The sequence below is a fragment of the Mytilus edulis genome, chromosome 8 (genome assembly GCF_963676685.1).
Source record: "Mytilus edulis chromosome 8, xbMytEdul2.2, whole genome shotgun sequence".
NCBI lineage: Eukaryota > Metazoa > Mollusca > Bivalvia > Mytilida > Mytilidae > Mytilus > Mytilus edulis.
The window spans coordinates 15,986,541-15,992,987 of NC_092351.1; the positions used below are offsets into that span (position 1 = coordinate 15,986,541).

The 6,447-nt window shown below is 31.0% G+C and overlaps 1 long non-coding RNA gene across 1 annotated transcript; it reads left to right on the forward strand.

Annotated features, from left to right (window-relative positions):
• The first annotated feature begins 980 nt into the window (after positions 1–980).
• LOC139484932 (uncharacterized) lies at positions 981–4,592 on the forward strand. The gene is made up of 2 exons (XR_011655198.1): positions 981–2,370; positions 4,233–4,592. It is a non-coding gene; the product is annotated as an uncharacterized lncRNA (long non-coding RNA).
• The last annotated feature ends 1,855 nt before the right edge of the window (positions 4,593–6,447 follow it).

Here is a 6,447-nt window from a genome sequence, read left to right on the forward strand (position 1 = left end):
TTTGTGATTTCTTTGATTTTTTTTGGTAGTCTCATTTTACCATAACGTAATCTAATAGCAAGGTGTAATGGCAGTAGAAAGTTGTTTTGTTTCGTACCATTTCCAGTTTACAAGTTAACTGATTAGTGATTTTAAAGGTTTAAAACGAAAGATATTTTGTATAAGTTAAAGAATAAGTTAGTATTAGTCATGTTTTGCCTTTTCACTTACAATCCGACAATTATTTCATAATTGTGTTAAATAACTTTTAATTGCTATAACAATGGTAGGTGAAACACACATAAGAACCATCCACAACACATGATAAATAGAGGGGAAAATAGATTACTGCGTAAATGAATAAAAATAGAATATTATTAACAACTTGTGTTTTATTAAAAAAAATACATCATAAAAGAGGGATGAAAGATACCAGAGGGACAGTCAAACTCATAGATCGAAAATAATCTGACAACATCATGGCAATACGGACCCCACCAAAAACTGGTGGTGATGCTCCGGAAAGGTAAGCAGATCCTTCTTACATAACCCGCGTTTTGCATAACAATAGGACACATAGGAATAATAAAATAAATGATGAGTTTAAAACATTGTAGTCAACCCCAAACGCTCACTCACATTGCATTTAGGGTACATTTGTACAATAGATTATTTAAAAGCGTCATTTCAATAACCAATGCACACTTTTGTTTAAAACTATTTAAAGGTAAAAGCTGTTTTCGGTTTTTATATTTATCTTTCTTATAGCATACGCTTTATAAGAATACAAGTCATTCAAACGGACATTGTATGACAAGGTTTGTAAGTACGAGTGCATAAATATGTCTCTTTTGCTGAAATGCATACATAATAAATCGATCTTGAAAAAAATCAGAAAATATGACTAGACCTACGTTTGCTTACAAACACTTCCTGATTGGGTATGTGAAATTGGATAAAAGGGTCCTCATAGTTTAGATAATGATATTGTAATCAACAAGATTATATCATATGCAAATACATGATTTAATTTCATTCACTTTATATCTTTAACTGGATAGGCTTCCACGAACTTTTTTAAGTAGTAGCACGGTGTGCAATTTGTAACTACTAGTATATTGGAGTACACTTAGCCACGTGGTGTGTAACAATATTTGAGGACACTATTAAAACAATGCGAGATATCCGATTAGAAACACATGTCAACTGCACCTTAACATGATGTGACTCATTATTTTGTAACACAACAATGTTAATGGAGAAAATGTGATATTTGGCAATTATGGATGCTCCGAAAAATATTTCACTGAATTCAAATGCTTCAATAAAGAGTATGTTCAATACAACAGGAATGACCACAGTATTCCAGTCATTTCATGAAAATGAATCTCTGTACTTTTTAAACACATCAACTATTAATACGACCGCGTCAGAACAAAGTTTCAATATTGATGAAGTCACCTTATTAAACTCAGTGGAAAGTTACTTATGGACGTACGTGTCGCCCGTCTTAATTCTTGTTGGAGTATTTGGAAATTGTTTAAGCATTGCTGTTCTGAAAAAGATGAGATTTTGGCGACGGACGCCGTTGTTTTTATTAGTCGTTTTAGCTGTAACGGATATAACAGTGTTGTTAGATGGTCTTCTACGCTATTGGATTAACTATGCTTTTAAAATAGACATTCGAACATTGTCAAATGCAAGCTGTAAAATCAATTTATTTGTGATTTATATTGCTATGCAATACTCTTCATGGATTCTTGTTTGTATGATTATTGATAGATTTCTCAAAACAAATTTTCCATTTTTATACATGCGTGTAGCAACTATGAAGAAAACCTGTCTCATTATTTTAGTTCTATTTATCATATTAGCAGGGATAGACTTACATTTTTTCTGGACCAATGGAATAAAAGATGGAGAATGCGATGACCTAAACCAAAAATACCATAACTTCGGGGAATTTGTGTTTGTATATATAGATATTATTATTTTATCTGCGTTGCCTTTCTTAATAATGTTGATTCTGAATGTGTTCGTTTATAGAGCTCTAAAAAGACATCATGACTTTAGGAGCGCCTCCGTTGTTGAGTCACGGCATAGCAGAAGAAAAAGAGGTAATAGACGACAATTCAGTAAGAAACTCACTCGAATGTTACTTTTTACCAGCGCATACTTTTTATGCTCAACAGTCCCTATTAGTGTATACTTTATTTACGATTCTTATTTTAAATTTAAAGATGATTTAAATAACGCAAAGAAGGATGTCGCATGGTCGGTGATGTATTTATTTCAATACTCAAATTATTCGCTCAACTTTGTTTGGTATGCTGCATGGAACAAAGTGTTTAGAGAAAAGGCGAAAGAAATCTTTGGATTTAAACCTAAAGGGTAAGTTGTAATATGTAAACGTTTGTACTGTTATACCGCTGTCCCAGGTTAGGGGATCCCGTTAACATGTTTAACCCCGTAACATTCTGTATGTATGTGCCTGTCCAAAGTCAGGAGCCTGTAATTCAGTTGTTGTCGTTTGTTTATGTGTTACATATTTGTTTTTCGTTCATTTTCTGTACATAATATAGGCCGTTAGTTTTCTTGTTTGAATTGATTTACATTGTCATTTCGGAGCCTTTTATAGCCGACTTTGATCACTGTTGAAAACCGTACGGTGAACTACAGTTGTTAATTTCTGTGTCATTTTGGTCTCTTGTGGAGAGTTGTCTCATTGGAAATCATACCACATCTTCTTTTTTTATATTTGTATATTAACGTCATATGTTAACCATAATGGACTAATTTATCCTTAATATAGTACTCGGGTTGTGTTAAAAACAAATTTTCAATCTGGTATGATATATAAAGCAGTAACTAATTGTGTGAAATTTAAAGTTAAAAAAACCACAGTTTTGTCCTTTTTATTTTTAAAATTCATTCGATACATTTACAAATTAAGAAATATAAGAATAAACTGATTTAAAATAACAAAAAAATGTAATCAAACATAGGGAAAATCTACATAAAAATATACAGTGGTGAATGAGTAATGAGGGGATATAAATGACAATGACATATTCATATGCTTTTTAAAAAAATACTTATTATAAGATGATTTCAGTAAAGGTCAGAATATTAACGTTTGTTCTTAAAAAATTTAGTTTTTGTTTTTATTGCAGTTCAATTTAACAATCATTTATAAATGTTATTAATATTATCGCCATTATTAATTGAAAAATAAATTCTTAAATTCGTTCCCAAATCAAAATGAATAAAAAAAATAATTTTGTTTGTCCTTTCGACATTGTCATTTTGAGCAGACATATCCGAGTAAAATTGAAGAAAAGAACATACATTCATAGCCATTTATTTATTTAAAAATTCAATCGACACTTATTCTACACTGATAATCGTAGTTGAATTCTAACTGGCAAAACTCAAACGAATATAAAAATATTTATAAAATAAAACAACATATGAATAGGATAAATTTGACTACAGTTTTACCAAATTATCTTCAATATTTATTGCAATTTTTTGAACTAAAGTCAATATAAAATCAGTCTTAATTCTCTTTGGTCGGGTTGTTGTCTTTTTAACACATCCCCCCTATTTCCATTCTTAATTTTACACAAAGCCAAGCATATACAGTTATTACACATTCAAAATCTATCTATAAAAGAGAAAAAAATATATTTATATAAGTTGATATATTAGTATACCCAAATTGAAAATAATCAAATTAAAAAAGAGTTGGTGAGTTGGATAACATATAAACCAACTACTGAGTTGTTAACTACAGACAAACTCCGAACAACTTTATATTTCAAAGAATACTTTAAGTTATGCTTATGCATGCATGCTTTTCTCATATATCCGTAAAAGCCGCATTATTGGGGCACTGATTACTGAGCTTTACCGTTCACCTTCAGCAATACCAAGCCATTGCTGGGAAACAATTGTACAAGGTTTTGACCACTTGAATCAAAACAATTCAAAACTAAATTAAATATGACGTTAAAGAACATTCAAACCCAAAATTTAAAAACAAAAATGCCAAATGATATAAGGAAAATCTAAACTTGAGTTTGAAAAACGTCAGTGTTTCGTACAATTTAACATGTTATAAACAGTGCACATTAAATATTAAAAAAAAAATCGAGAATAAGCTAAACGAATACTAAGTACATGTATGCAGCCGTATTTACACCAATGAAAATGTACATTGTGATTTTAATAATGTTCTATTTATGTTTCAGATTCAGATACCAAAATGCAACAAGAAAGCACAATCAACGGTCTTCGTCGATTTCGCATATGACGACGTCTATCGACAATTCAATGAACGAAGGAGTGTCGGAGACTTACGATGAACATTCGGACTATTCAGAGGATATTCAAACAAATTCGAGTAAATATGTTGATCCAAATCCTAATACTCATGCCGCGTCTGTATCAATGGACACGTACGAACATATGTAAATATTGAACAAACATCATAGATTCTGTGATAGTTTCTTTTTGGTTGACTTGTTGACAACCTTATGGTTTTCTTTTTTACAGTTTAAATTAATTTTTGTTTTATAAATATTTTGTTAATAAAATATGAAGTTGTGGAACATTTTACTTAACCTAACCTCATCAAAATGTACTAAAACATTATACATTGTACATATATTTTAAAATCATATGAAAGTTTAAACTAAAAAAAGGTTGAAAAAATCATGTTCACATGTATACATGAATGGCTAAGTTTTATATAATACAAGAGTAAGTAAACCTTCTTGTAAAAGAAAATCATTTTTATTATCAAAACCTTCTGAAATGAATTATTGACCTCCAGTATACTATTTTCCCTATATTTCGCCGTATGAAGTGTGCTTAATTACGATAGAAAATGCCCGTACCAAGTCGGGAATATGACAATTGAAATACAATGTTTGAGCTTTTGATTTTGCCCTTCGATAAGGGACTTTCCTTTCTGACTTTTACCTCGGAGTTCTGTATTCTTGTGATTTTACTTTTTATGTATTTTTACTAGCTTGATCAACTTTGAAATGGTTATAGAATCTAAAACGTATCTTTATAGAATTATAGAATCAGAAACGTTTCTCTATACCAATAGATTTCTACTTTTTTTTGTTTTTTGATAGTATGTCTTTCTATGTTGTAATGTTATGCTACTGTTTAGTTCAGGATTAAAATGTTGCGTCTGTTTAAAGGTTAATCCCGCTCCATTTGTTTGCACCTATCTTAAGTCAGGAAACTGTTCGGTTATTGTCGTTTGCCTAAAAATACGGGGGGGGACTAGTTTTGCATTATTGTGATATAGTCCGAAGCTTTTTTGTCGGTAACTGTAGACCGATTACTTGCCTTGTCGTCGAGGGTTCATATGGTAGGTAGATCTAAGAAGATGGGATATGAGTGCCAATGCTCCATTCAAGTCACAATTTGTAAAATTAATCCATTGTAGGCCAAATTATGGCTTTTTATTGTTCACACTCTTTGATCCTTTGTTAATTGTTTTAGTTTAGTTTAAACATATTTAATTATAGTGGATTGGGAAACAAGTTTTGCAACTTATATTAATCCCTTTCCACTTTGCGGGTGCGAGTGCTGCCTTGTAGCGGTATTAGCCTGCTCTTTTTTGAAATCTACAAGGCTGTCTTTAACGTGCAAGAGATATGGCTCTCTCTTAACACGGGTCAGCCATTTATCGTCCCCTTCCGACGGACTATCATCGTTTCCTCAAGACCATACTCGCAAATGGTATCAAGGGAGTTGTTTCGTTGGTTATCGTTAATCCCATTTTGTATATTGGATATACCACAAACATATTAGTACATTAAAGGAAAATATCGGAATATATTAGGGTACTTTGTTCGATATCTATTTAGTCTTTTATATTTATATACGAAGTAGCATACATTTATATAGCTTCTCAATCATTTAAACACTGTGACCACTGTTTTTATTTTAGCAAATATAAACTCTTTTAAATTCGAAAATGTTTCAAAAGATAAAACATGTATCATTCATCGTTCTTAAACCGCTGATACTGATGAATATAACTGCTTTAAGTAATTTGGAATGTTTGGGCGGACCATACTTTTTCATCATCAACTCCGTAGTCATTGCTTAGGTACTTACATGTTTTACAAAACGTAATTATAATTTCACAAATAACGCCGTTTTTAAATAGATAATGTTTAAACATTAAAGAGTTTTGGCTATTTATATTTTAGGTTCATATATTTTTTATAGCACTCCGGTTAATTGGTAACACAGGAAACGTAAAATCACAAAAATATTGAACTCCAAGGAATATTCAAAACGGAAAATTCCTGATTGAACTTCAAAATCAAAAGCTCAAACACATTAAACTTGTACTTGTTTAATCATGGGACACGTTTTACATATTAATCCGAGAGGTATAGGTATGGTAAAATGAATGTTAAAATGTGCGAAAATTAC